We start from the raw sequence: 15,196 nt of genomic DNA, 5'->3' as shown, positions 1-15,196 counted from the left end.
AAACTGGCGCAAGAAGGAAATAAAAAACATTTTTAATTGTTTGCACCAAAAAAACTTGAAGAAATCGATATCGCCCAGGCCTACTCTCTACATACATAGTAGTTTTGTTTTTATTTGGTCGAAGTTCATCATGTTCCTTAGTGTTTTACTTTGCAAAAATACATCATGTGATTACTATAAGCACTATTTGTGTTTTAAAATTATTATACAACTGACTCATTAAAGGTGTTGTATGTCAACAGCTCAGAATGACACTTTTTAAAGTAAAAATTATAACAGCACTATCAACTGGGGGTGTCCCGGTATGGCTTTTTCACGATACCGTTATTGAAGCCTTGAGTGTTGGTCAACACCAATAATAATTTGATACGATATCAGCACAAATCATAGTACATACTTTAATTATTTTGTAAGGACTTAACGATGAGCAGCATTGATGATAACAGGGGTAAAACTCCCAATGGTTAGTAATACCGATTTAAATGCTCACTACCTTAAATGCTAACATGAAAACAAGACATGGCAACGCCTGCCAGAAATTAATAATAGATTTTATTTGTTAAGCACTTTGCATTTAAATACATCTTTAGGTGCTACAATACAAACCGATGTTTAAACAGTAAAAGCTTAGCCATTAAAACAGATACAAAGCTAAGACTAAAACACTAAGGGACACATTAAACACCCAAAACATCCATTATTGTGGCTTTTCTAACTTTCTATTTTAGTTATGACAAAAACTTGGTCAAAAGATTTAAGTGTGTGTCTCTATGTGATAATTTTAATCACATAACCATGATGTGGAAGTTTCATATTGTTGCATGCCAAATATTTTGTAGTGTAGAATGCTAGACAATATTTTATCAATTGAAATAACTCCGAAACAATGATAGGTATAAAAAACACTAACCTTGTGACTGATTTATGCTCATCAATCAATCCATGTTTATTTATATAGCCCTAAATCCCAAGTGTCTCAAAGGGCTGCACAAGCCACAACAAAATCCTTGGTTCAGAGCCCACATAAGCGCAAGGAAAAACTCACAACCTAGTGGGATGTCAATGTGAATGACTATGAGAAACCTTGGAGAGGACCGCAGATGTGGGTGACCTCTGTCTGGACGTCGAGTGGGTCTAACATAACATAATTTTCTCTCTGGCACTCACTGAGGGTGTACGCTCCCCTTTCCTCTCCCTTATCTCTCCTGCTTGCTTCTTTGTTTTGTCTTGTCTTTGACTTTTTTGTTGCCTCTTTTTGCACTGCTCTCCAAATCTAAACATTGGAACTATTTAACTGGCCTCAACAAAATTGACAAGATCTTGGGTTTGGGGGAACCTGCCTTCGTGACGAAGCGGTTGTTGCTGGACACACGACGGACTCTTGGGAGAAGAAGGAGGGCCGCGTGCCTGGCGACCCTTTTCTGTTCGGAATTATGACAACAGGACATCTGCTGATTGGAGTAAGCGTTGCTCTGGTTTGTCGACAAATTGGAAGTTGCTGGCAATCTTCAAAGTACCCCAAAGCTGCCACAAATGATTGGAGGATGCGGGAAGAATTGTGGATTACATCGGACTGTCTACCCCGCAGTTTTTGAGGACCAGTCATAGACAATTTAGAGTGAAAAGCAAATTTCATTTTCACTCGCATAAATTTTTTTTTAACTTGGGTTGTTTACCTGGCTTCGAGACTCTCCCGAAGATCACTGCAGGAAGACAAAACAAACTCCCTTTTTGTCTCTCATGGACACACACCTGTTGCTGTGAACATTGGACTAGCGACGGCAAATACATCAAGGCCGCGGAACAGAGACACACGATGGCTTATACACACACACACACACACACGCATCCACAAAAAAAAATATACGCCACAGATACACCCCCCCGTCCCCCAATCCAACGCCCTCGACGCAAATCCTGTAGGGGTGATGAATGGATGGTCAGCGCCTAGATATCTCGAGATGTATGTTGTAATATGTATATGTGCTTTGCTATCAAGGTTTTTTCTCACTCCGAACTGGGCCCCTTAGGAGCCCAGTCTGGATTGTATTTTTTTTTCTCATCCTTCCCCAGCGTTTACCTTTTTCCCATCTTTTACGGGGCGCCTTATGGCGACCCATCAGCGTTCTTGTTCTGTAACCCTGTACACTGTTTGTTTGTCTAATCTTGAACAGGTTTGTGCTGAAAACAAAGTTTCGTTATATTTGTTGCAATGACAATAAAGACCTACCTAACATAATATTGTGAAAGTCCAGTCCATAGTGGATCTAACATAGTAGTAAGAGTCCAGTCCATAGTGGGGCCAGCAGGAGACCATCCCGAGCGGAAACGGGTTAGCAGCGCAGACATGTCCCCAACAGATGCACAGGCGGTCCACCCCGGGTCCCGACCCTGGACAGCCAGCACTTCGTCCAGGTCTATTTAAAGGCAAGAGTATACAAATGAGTTTTAAGATGGGACTTAAATGCTTCTACTGAGGTAGCATCTCGAACTGTTACCAGGAGGGCATTCCATAGTACTGGAGTCCGAATAGAAAACACTCTATAGCCCGCAGACTTTTTTTGGGCTCTGGGAATCACTAAAATGCCGGAGTTCATTGAAAGCAGATTTCTTGCTGGGACATATGGTACAATACAATCAGCAAGAAAGGCTGGAGCTAAACCGTGTAGTATTTTATATGTAAGTAGTAAAACCTTCAAGTCACACCTTAAGTGCACAGGAAGCCAGTGTAGGTGAGCCAGTATAGGCGTAATATGATCAAACCTTGTCAAAAGTCTTGCAGCCGCATTTTGTACCTACTGTAAACTTTTAATGCTAGACATGGGGAGACCCAAAAATAATACGTTACAGTAATTGAGACGAGACGTAACGAACACATGAATAATTAAAGCTGCAAGCAACGATGGACGGGACCAAGTATATATAGAAGTGGCTGAGGAGAGAGGGAAGTCTGGGCTTCCCAGATATAAGTTAGAACAACACACTACTTTGTATTATATTTTAGTTTTTACCTTCCATAACGTGTCTACTGACAGATATAAGTAAGAACTATACACTACTTTTTATTATAAATGTTGTAGTTTTTACCTTCCATAACGTGTCTACTGACAGATATAAGTTAGAACTATACACTACTTTGTATTATAAATGTTGTAGTTTTTATCTTCTCTAACGTGTCTACTGACAGATATAAGTCAGAACTACACACTCCTTTGTATTATGTTGTAGTTTTTACCTTCCATAACGTGACTACTGACAGCTATAAGATAGAACTACTTAGTATTATAAATGTTGAAGTTTTTATCTTCCATAACGTGTCTACTGAAGAATGTAAATTAGAATGAAAATACATGGGTACGGCTAGTAGCTACTATCAGCAAACAGACCTACCAACTCAGTGCATAAAAAGTGCAGATGGCCTTAAAAAGCCACAACAGTCAGGCACCATATGTAAATACCCAAAATAAAGACTCGACATACAAATAAATTCAATCGGAGCAGATACATAGGAGGAAAAGGGATTAAAACCCGATGCTAACACCCCATTGAAAATACATGGGTACGGCTAGTAGCTACTATTAGCAAACAGATAGACTTACCAACTTGGCGTAATATCTTAACATCGACACACTCCCTCATCGCAACTCGGCCCTGATGGTCGCCACCTATAAGTTTACAATTTGTTGTAAAATGTTGCACAGTTGTTTTTACGATATGCAGGCAAACAACAATTTTAAAACATACCGGCTTAGCTACGGCACCTGGCAGCCATCTTGGTATAGACGATCACAGCCCCTCCCTCACGAATATTGGTGCAAGCGCACCAGCAGCAGACGGTACGAAAAAAAACGAAGAAAAAAACCCCGTCTCCCTCACTGTGGCTACGCACGGTGGCCATCTTTGAAATGGTTTTCAGCGCAGCGGTTCTTTGGAGGCTGATAAAATCAGAACCATAGCAGTAATTAAAACTCTCATCAACTTTTAATCAGAAGGGTTCAATCTCTCTCGTGTGGTATTTTGAAGCTGATACGACAAACACGCTCAGAGGAGATAATGTTTGAAAAAAGGTGACCGGTTTTTACAAAACTTTTGTTTTAAAGGGGGAATTCCAAACTTTCTGTTGATTTTTTTCTGGGGGTTGTCAATATATGAAATGTTGGTCTAAGTGAGACCTACATGGAGGTTTTCGTTTCATGTCTCTACGACAGTCCTACTGGAAGGTACAGGCAGTTTTGTTCGTGTTTTCTTCCTAGGAGCAGTTTTGTCTGTGTTTTATTTGTAGAAGGCGCTAAAGGTATCGTCAATGGTTTGAACCAGAAAGAGGGCTGGCCAGAATGATGTCGGTGGTTTTTAACGCAAGCGACCCCAGGAATCCACCGAACTGTGACATACAGCGGCTTTAAATCAATAAATCTCCTTCTTCAGGTCGAATTAGCACAAGAAAGATGTGAAGACATGCGTGATATGTTAAACTACTGTTAAACTGTTCTCCGATCACCCTTGTTGGTTCTGCAAATCTACATTAGCACTACTGACTGTACTTGTTTACTACACTACAAAATGTTATGCTTTTCGCCATAGCCGAGTGTTAATAGCCTTTCAATTCTGGTGCATTACAAAAAATTTTGGCGTAGATAAACTGCAAACTACCATTTGGTTGTAAAATAAAGCATCCAGATAGACTTTAGCAGAGTGAAGGCAGGAAATGCAGGCATCAATAATTGCTGACTGTTCTCCCTGGTGTTAAAATCATAAAGGGTCAGCTGTCTGATTTTAAATACCATTCTGTACAAATGAAATTAAACCCAAATGAGAGCAGAACCCCTTGACTCCCTCGCTAGTGTAGGTGAGTCATCAAACTAAAGTATGCACTCATTTTTGTCCACAACATTAGTTACCATAAAAGCTTAAACTCCAGGCTGGTTTACAAAATCCATCTTTATAAGCAGAAAATGAATGCAGGATCAGCGCATCAACAAGGAGTACTGGCCAAGATTCAGCAAAGCATCTGCTTACTTGATTACATTTATTAAGTTTGCAGCCAAGCATGGTTTATAATCCACCACGTTTTTTACACAATTAAAGATTGCTGTAGAAACTGAAAAAATCAGAGGTTTGGAGTGTTTTTGAATGATCCTTTAAGGTTCTATTGTAGTCCAACAAAGTCAGTTCTTAATCTTAATGTACTGAAATATGCTTAATTGTAATAATGTCAGCTCCACTACTTCTGTCCAGTGTCAGCAGATTTATTGTCATAGTTACTTAAAATGTTATGCACATGGCGCAGTAAGTCGCATGAAGCGGACACGTTTTTTAGTGGATACTTTCTGATACGCTTCTGCCTTGGAGACTTTGAATGTTTTCGTAATATGCAACCCATAATTATTTGATACTTGTTTATGTTGACAAATGTGCCATTTAGACTGCATTGTTTAAAGGCCTACTGAAATGAGATTTTCTTATTTAAACGGGGATAACAGGTCCATTCTATGTGTCATACTTGATCATTTTGCGATATTGCCATATTTTTGCTGAAAGGATTTAGTAGAGAACATCCACGATAAAGTTCGCAACATTTGGTCGCTAATAAAAAAGCCTTGCCTGTACCGGAAGCAGCAGACGACGTGCGCGTGACGTCACGGGTTGTCGGGCTCCTCACATCCTCACATTGTTTATAATCATAGCCACCAGCAGCAAGAGCGATTCGGACCAAGAAAGCGACGATTTCCCCATTAATTTGAGCGAGGATGAAAGATTCGTGGATGAGGAAAGTTAGAGTGAAGCACTAGAAAAAGAAAAAGGCGAGGGCAGTGAGAGCGATTCAGATGTTATTAGACACATTTACTAGGATAATTTTGGAAAATCCCTTATCGGATTATTGTGTTACTAGTGTTTTAGTGAGATTATAAAGTCATACCTGAACGTCGGAGGGGTGTGTTGACCGCCAGTGTCTCTGATGGAAGCCATGGATGAGCCCAAAAAGTCGCAGCTGCCTTTTTGACAGCTGCTGCAGGAAGACGCAAGCTCCGCTGATGTCTCCGGTAAGACCCGCGTTATTACCACAATTTTCTCACCGAAACCTGCTGGTTGACATGTGGTCGGGAAACATGTTTGCTTGACCGCTCTGTTTCATATTAAAGCTTCACAACAAACAAAGAAACACTGGCTGTGTTTTGGTTGCTAAAGGCAGCTGCAATCCATCGCTTTCCACCAACAGCTTTCTTCTGTATAGTCTCCATTATTAATTGAACAAATTGCAAAAGATTCAGCAATACAGATGTCCAACATACTGTGTAATTATGCGACTAAATCGGACGACTTTTAGCCGTGAGTGGTGCTGTGATAAAATGTCCGCTCCAACCAATATTGTTAAAAGCACGCGTCAACATAAGCGTCATCATTCAATTTAAAATTGTAATTTACTATACCGGCCGTATTGGCATGTGTTGCAATGTTAAGATTTCATCATAGATATATAAACTATCAGACTGCGTGGTCGGTAGTAGTGGGTTTCAGTAGGCCTTTAAGGACACCTATTAAGTGTGTTTAGCTTGTATGGTAATTATATTTTATAAGTTAACGCACTGTAGGACTGCTTGGACAGTCAGAGTTTTTAGACGCAAACTGATATAATCCCATACTTTTTTAGGCCGATATCTGGCTACATCAACATCTCCTACGACCCAAGAGTGCCTAATTTATTTTCTGTACTTCAGTTGTCAACATTGACAGTCATGTTAAAAGGTAAAAGCAACATTTTGATCTTGTAACCAATTATTTTATAATTTCCCTAAAGAGAAACCTTTACAAATCTGTGCGAATTGAAGGTTAAATGCTTTTCCAATCAGACGAGGACTGATTTTAAGTTTTACTGGGGGTGTCCCAATTCCTATATTGGAACCCAAATAATGGTCCAATATCAGCAAAACAACAAAGTAACTCGTAAAATGTGTGATTTAAGCTCCAATACAACCATACATAGCGTGTTTACTTGCGCAAAGCTGGACAGCCAGTTAACATCTAAATTTCCTCCAGTAAGCACAAGTTTGGTCTTTTCTTGTATTTTAGTCAAGTCTTTTTTACAAAATGACTGTGAATGCCATTGAACAATATTGCAGTCTAAAACACGGCATTTTTTCAATATAAACAAGTATCAAATAATTATAGTTGCATATACTTACACATACAAAGTCTCCAAGGTAGACCTGTATTAGACAGTATCAAGTAAGACATCTGTCCATATCATTCAATTTACTGCTTTGTAATCTTAACTTCATGAATTATTGTGGTGACCAGTTGTCAACAAAAAAACAATTACCACTTGTCTTCAACTCAAAGGGGTCTTATCTTTTTTCAACATTAAAAACCCTTTCTTGTGGTCTACATACCATGTAATGGTATAATTGGTCAAACTTTTGCATAGATTATGTTTTACAGATCATCTTCAAGCCTCTTTCTGATCGCTTTTCAGGAAATGCTGTTTTGTGTGCGGTCTTATTTATGTGCCTCCACTTCGACTGTGTCTTCTCCCTATCAACCATGTTGTAGTTTTTAGCGCTTCCATATGGAGTCCACTGACATAAAAGTTAAAACTGTACGCTAATTTCTATTACAAAATAGCAACAGCGGAGGATACATGTGCATGTATGAGCAAGTCTGCCCCTGGACAAAAGGATAGAGAAAGAGAAGAAGGTTATTGACAACAGTGTCAGACTATGATGGTGGACTTGCACAAAACTCTTCAGGTAAAATTTAACCAGATATGGAGGTGTCCGCTGACCTTACCAATGGAAAAAAATCACAATCTTAGCATTGCCTCTGCTGTTGGATTGCCACTTTTTGGGACTTATGCAGATCGCAAATGAACAAACAGGTACCGATAGGTAAGAAAAGTTGGTTTTGCATAAAAGTCCTGTTCAGAGACACAAGTTCATTCCAGACTGTTAGGTTTGGTCAATGTGTTGACCCCAGATGCAGAGACAAGAGGCAAGATGGAATCAAAAAAACAGGACTCTTTAAGACCAAAAAGGTTAACAAACGTTGACAGGGCAGAAACGCACACTGTATAACATAGCCAATATGTGGGAACCTCAGATGTCAGCAGGGGTAAAGGCCAGGGCACACTGAGCAAAGGAAACGTCCACAACAGACATCTTCTCCACCTCAGGGAGGAAAGAAAAACACACGGAGGTTATGTGTATAATAACAAGGACGAGAAAACTTTCCCGGACTTGGGAGGTCAAGCAACTGCATGTGACTTGGAAGGAACAGGAAACAATTGCCAGCAAGGCACAACTGTTTGAGCCAAGCTTAAATAGTCCATGAACTGATTAGCTGCAGGTGTGCCTCAAGGTCCGCCTTTTGCCGGGGAAGAGTAAACTGGAAAAAAAGGCACAGCAGGGAAATGCAGGCACAAAATAAAAGGGAAGGCAGGAGGACAGTAAAACACAACAGGACCCCTGCCCTTAATGGACGCCACCTGGCTTGTCTGGAAAACGATCATAAAACACAGCCAATAGTGTTGGGTCTGGAATAAGGGAACGAGGAACCCAAGATCAGTCCTCGGGGCCATAACCTTCCCAGCTGATCAGATACTGGAAACACCTGCCATTTCTCCTCACATCAACAATGGCCTCGACTGTAAATGCGAGATGACCATCGATAAGCCTGGGAGGTGGAGGAGGCACTTCTGGAGGACTCAAGGGGCTGGAGGTAACGGGCTTGAGCAGAGAGACATGGAAAGAGGGATGTCCGGAAGATGTAATAGAACAGCAGAGGAATTGATTACTTGCTCAATGGGGTAAGGACCTATAAACCGTGGCTGCAGTTTCTTGGAGTCCACCTGAACAGGTAGGTCGCGAGATGACAGCCGCACCCTCTGACCGGGCTTGTGTTTTGGTGCTGCGCTTTGGTGGCGGATAACAAGACGTTGGTTGCGCTCTGAGGTGCGCGAAAGTGTAGTCTGGGTGTTATACCAGGCTTAACGTGCATGGCGCAGGCGGGCAACCACAGACGGCACGGCAACCTCTGATTCCAGCGAAGGAAATTCTGGAGGCTGGTAACTGTAGGCATGTCTGTTGCAGAGCTGAGTAGAGTATTATGGCCGTACTCGATCCAAGGTAGGCGGAGTGCCCAGGAGACCAGCTGATGGTGGAAAACGCAGTGGATAGCAGCTTCAGATCTTGGTATGCGCACTCAGTCTGACAATTTGTTTGCAGGTGATTTCCCAAAGAAAGGCTGGGCGACGCTCCTAAAAACTTACAGAAGGCCTTTCAAACAGATGAAAATTGTGGCCCTCTACCTGAAACCACATTAACAAGGATTCCATGCAGCCTGAAAACGTGGCTTACTAGCAACTCCGCAGTCTCGAGTGCTGAAGGCAACTTGGGAAAATTGATGAAATGGACCATTTTAGAAACACGGTCCACCAAAGTTAATATAACCGTGTTGCCATTGGATGGTGGGAGTCCTGTGACAAAATCCAATGCCACATGGGACCAGGGGAGGGAGGGGATGGAAGTGGGAGCAGAAGGTCAGGTGGTGCCTGATGAAAAGCCTTATTACAGGCACAGGGGGCATAGGCAGTCACAAACTCCTTGATGTCAGCCCTGAAGGTAGGCCACCAGAATCGCTGGGATAGGTGAAAAAAGGTACAGGTTATCCTGGAGTGGCAGGCGATCTTGGAGCTGTGGGCCCTTCAGGACTTCCGGACAAAACTCTGGGACCACAAACAAACACCCTGGAGGACAGTTCCTGGGAGAGGGAAAATTCTTTAGTGCCTCCGTCACCCTACCTTCAATGTCCCACTGTAACGCTCTCAGCACTCGGGACGGAGAAATGATGGTCTTCGCCTTGACCTCTTCTGAGGTACAGGAGTATATTCTCCACAGGACGTCCTGTTTACCAATCTGGGATCCTTGGCGGAAGTTCAAGGTGAAGTTGAATCTGGTGAAGAATAGTGCCCACCTTGCCTGTCTCTAGTTGAGCCGTTGAGCGATGCGAATGTAGGCCAGATTCTTGTAGTCCGTGAACACAACAAAAGGGATCTCTGAGCCCTCCAACCAGTGCCTCCATTCTTGAAGAGCCAACACAACAGCGAGTAGTTCTCTATTGCCAATGTCATAATTGTGTTCCGCTGGAGTCAGGCGACGGGAGAAGAAAGCGCAGGGGTGCAGTCTTTGGTCTGAGGAGGAGCGCTGGGAGAGAACCGCCCTCACACCGCAGTCAGATGCGTTGACCTCAGCAAAAAAATTGAGAAGTGTTAGGATGAACAGGAACCAGTGCAGAAGTGAACAACAATTTGAGTCTATGAAAATTAGACTGAGCCTCCGTGGTCCACAAAAACAAACAATGTACCAGCAGCCGAAATGAGGTTCCTTCATCGAGTGACGAGACTCTCCCTTAGTGATTCGGGAATGCATATCGGACACATCCCTGTGGAGGTGTTTAGGGTCCATCCCACCTGTAGGAGGCCAAGGAGAAGATCCAGGACATGGAGGAACTATGTCTCCCAGCTGGCCTGGGAACGCCTCAGGATGCCCTGGGAGGAGCTGGACAAAGTAGCTAAAGATAGGGAAGTCTGGACTTCTCTGCTTAGGCTGCTGCTCCCCCGACTCAACCTCGGATAAGTGGAAAATGGATTGATGAATGGACAAAAATGTTGTACCAAATTTTGGTCAAACTTTTATATCCTGCATCAGGTGTGTTCCTGCTGGGCAACTGGTTGAACAACATGCCAGTAGAATGAAAGTGCTTATTAACATTTGCCAAAACTTTCCCCAACACTGCAAAGTTGCAGCGAGGAGAAGGTATATTGGACCCTAACCCTCCCTTAGTAATAACAACAATAATACATTATGACACATAATCTAATGATTGTTAATCAATGGGAGGGTTATCCTGATCATTAATCTCCGCTCATTAAGCGTCCCTAAAAATCACTAAGGGTAAAAAACTTTTTACAAGCTTAATGGAAAACTATGAAGCAAGTATTCATCCTCTCAGAACAATCACAGTGATGGTGGTGGTTGGCAAGAAATGCACTTTGGATATTAATCTTGTTTCTGCATCAGCTGCTTCAACCGGACCAGTGGGTGGGATGATTTATAATTGGCCATTCCATATTTTGAATCAGAACTTAATGAAATGATGGCCAAGTCATGTGACCCAGCACTGCCTGCAAAGTGTCCTTGAATGGCGACTTCCTTCTGCTATTTTTGCAGATTCCTGAACTGAGGTTCTTTTTGGAAAAGTCCCTTCAAAGAAACCAGTTGTTCACATTCATTTGTGAGTAATCAAGTCTTTTATCACGCGTTCACTTTTAATCTTTGAAACTTGTAAAGCCATAAGAAACCCGTAATAATCAATAATAATAATAACAATAATTATAATAAAGAATAATCACATTTAAGATATGATGTGGACCGAACAGCTTCTTATAGCTTTGTTCCTCACCCTGGGGAACCATTTGTATCATGACAATAAAGATAATAAAAACACATACTGTACTCGTCACATCGTTCAATTAAAGTATTTTTTTTTCTTGACTTCTTAGACCTTCTGTGGTCCAACTTTGTTTTTTTAGAGCTCTTCATCGCACAATCTTTTGAGTTCTAACAGGCTCCACTTTAAAGAACACACACATAAATGTGGAGTTCAGTGTATTGTGTATATCAATGATTCGAAAACTGTGGTAAGCGGGCTCTATCTAGTGGTATGCCAAAGAATCACCTGAATAAAGTAGTGTTTTATTTCCCTATATTCAAACACAGTGATGCTGTATACTTAGTGTAATGTTGCAGTGGCTAAAATATTTAAATGTACTTGTTAAAAAACAAATTTGGGTTTACTACGCTACTGTATTTTATTATTGGTCATTATGTTGGTACTTGACGAAACCACTGGTGTATATAATGTTTGTAACATGGCCCATTCCTTGTACTGTATATCTAATCACTGGATATGATGTTGAAAGGCAACAGAGGGGAAACATATGGTCTGCACATCTGCCTCACATCCAGCTGCTTCACGATTTGATCTTAGCACATACAAACCCCGTTTCCATATAAGTTGGGAAATTTTGTTACATGTAAATACAAACGGAATACAATGATTCGAAAATCCTTCTTAACCCATATTCAATTGAATGCACTACAAAGACAAGATATTTGATGTTAGAACTCATAAACTTTATTTTTTTTTGCAAATAATAATCAACTTTGAATTTCATGGCTGCAACACATGCCAAAGTAGTTTGGAAAGGGCATGTTCACCACTGTGTTACATCACTTTTTCTTTTAACAGCACTCAATAAACTTTTGGGAACTGGGGAAACTAATTGTTGAAGTTTTAAAAGTGGAATTCTTTCCCATTCTTGTTTTATGTAGAGCTTCAGTCGTTCAACAGTCTGGGGTCTCCACTGTCGTATTTTACGCTTCATAATACGCCACACATTTTCGAGACAGGTCTGGACTGCAGGCAGGCCTGGGAAGTACCCGCACTCTTTTTTTACGGATCCACGCTGTTGTAACATGTGCTGAATGTGGCTTGGCATTGTCTTGCTGAAATAAGCAGGGGCGTCCATGAAAAAAACGGCGCTTAGATGGCAGCATATGTTGTTCCAAAACCTGTATGTACCTTTCAGCATTAATGGTGCCTTCACAGATGTGTACGTTACCCATGCCTTGGGCACTAATGCACCCCCATACCATCACAGATGCTGGCTTTTGAACTTTGCGTCGATAACAGTCTGGATGGTTCGCTTCTCCTTTGGTCCGGATGACACGATGTCGAATATTTCCCCAAAAAATTTGAAATGTGGGCTGGTCAGACCTTAGAACACTTTCCCACTTTGCATCAGTCCGTCTTAGACGATCTCGGGCCCAGAGAAGCCGGCGGCATTTCTGGATGTTGTTGATAAATGGCTTTCGCTTTGCATAGTAGAGCTTTAACTTGCAGTTACAGATGTAGCGACAAACTGTATTTAGTAACAGTGGTGTTCTGAAGTGTTCCTGAGCCCATGTAGTGATATCCTCTAGAGATTGATGTTGGTTTTTGATACAGTGCCGTCTGAGGGATCGAAGGTCACGGTCATTCAATATTGGTTTCAGGCCATGCCGCTTACGTGGAGTGATTTTTCCAGATTCTCTGAACCTTTTGATGATATTATGGACCGTAGATGTTGAAATCCCTAAATTTCTTGCAATTGCACTTTGAGAAACGTTGTTCTTAAACTGTTAGACTATTTGCTCACGCAGTTGTGGACAAAGGGGTGTACCTCGCCCCATCCTTTCTTGTGAAAGACTGAGCATTTTTTGGGAAGCTGTTTTTATACCCAATCATGGCACCCACCTGTTTCCAATTAGCCTGCACACCCGTGGGATGTTCAAAATAAGTGTTTGATGAGGATTCCTCAACTTTATCAGTATTTATTGCTACCTTTCCCAACTTCTTTGCCATGTTTTGCTGGCATCAAATTCTAAAGTTAATGATTATTTGCACACAAAAAAAATGTTTATCAGTTTGAACATCAAATATGTTGTCTTTGTAGCATATTCAACTGAATATGGGTTGAAAATGATTTGAAAATCATTGTATTCCAATTATATTTACATCTAACACAATTTCCCAACTCATATAACAATGGAGGGACGGATATATATATCGATAGTATTGATACCACAGGTAGTATCAGTACTGCACACCTGTTATAGTTTGCATTTTCTGGGGGAAGAATGTTTATTCTGTTCTTTCCGGAGGCAAAAATCTGTTCTTTTCAGGGTATAAAAGGGACGATTCTGTGTGAAATTCCTCAAACAACAAAAAAAGAAAATTATATTTTTTGGAAATAAATAAGTGGTGGTGGGGATATTCAGTTCTTTTTACGGAAAAAATAGTGGGGGGAAGGGAAGGTTTATCCTCGTATACCCAACATGCCAACTACACTGGTTTTGGGTTTTGTACATCATGTGCAACATGTCTGTCATGTGTGATATGTACGACATCATGTATGATATGTTTGACATCATGTATGATATGTGCGACATCATGTATGATATGTTTGACATCATGTACCACATTATATACGTGTGTACCAGACAGCCGTGAGTGGCAGTTTTGAACGCCATTCACCTTATATGACCCCAAAAAATAAATGTACGACCCTTTTCATTCTTGTGGGAATTAGAAACCTTTTCTGTACAATCTGTTTTCTTCTTACCACTATGTTTTTGTAACAAAAATGGGACATGCAGCAGATTTAAAGATTTGCTTCACTTTCAGGTCAGATTGAATGAACATAAAAGATGTAACTATGGCTGCAACAGTACTTCACATATTCACTTTTCAGCCTTTTAACATTGTCTGTATTTACTTGCCTTCCCAAGTAATCAAATCTGGATGTTGTCTTACCTCTTTCCCAAGATAATAAAATAAACACATTTGATTTGAGACTGCATCATCATAATCATCATAATCATCATCTCCATAGCAGCAATGTGATGACTCAACACAAGTCCCTCTACATTGATCTGTACTATAACGCATGTTATTACATAATAACACAAGAATGAGGCATAAGCATAAGCCTTACTATGCTTTTATTAAGACCACTTTAGAAGGAAATATTTAGTCTTGTATTGGCAGTGAGTTTCATCACCACGGATCATTTTCTACTGTACTGCACTCCTACTCACCCTGACAAACAAGCACATAATTATGGAAGAAAAAATGCATCTGTTTCTACACAGCCGTGTGCATTACTTCACAATATAAAAACCCTGTGAGTTTTTTTTATACCTGGCAGTTAAACATACACTACAACATGTGTTTTATATTACATAGAAACATGTGTTTGCTAACAGTCAACATTCCATCACAGACAATGATGCATCTTCTGCCCTCTAGCAGACAAGCACTGAATTGCTCGGCTTGTCCCTGCATGTTGCTGGAAAAACAAAGCTATATCATTTTTGATTAATAAATCATTTTTATTCGGAGTGCTCGACAAAAATGAATTAACATCCGAATTAAGATGATTATTAATTGCAAATCTGAATCACTTTTTAATGTTTTTTTAGGACATCACGTTGCTTATTTGCAAAGTGTTATACAGTTGTGATCAAAATTATTCAACCCCCACACAATTTTGGTGTTTTAGCAAGTTGGACATTTATTCCGTATTTTGTTTATAGTCATA

This window comes from Nerophis ophidion, linkage group LG05 (genome assembly GCF_033978795.1).
Source record: "Nerophis ophidion isolate RoL-2023_Sa linkage group LG05, RoL_Noph_v1.0, whole genome shotgun sequence".
NCBI lineage: Eukaryota > Metazoa > Chordata > Actinopteri > Syngnathiformes > Syngnathidae > Nerophis > Nerophis ophidion.
This window is presented reverse-complemented; position numbering follows the sequence as displayed.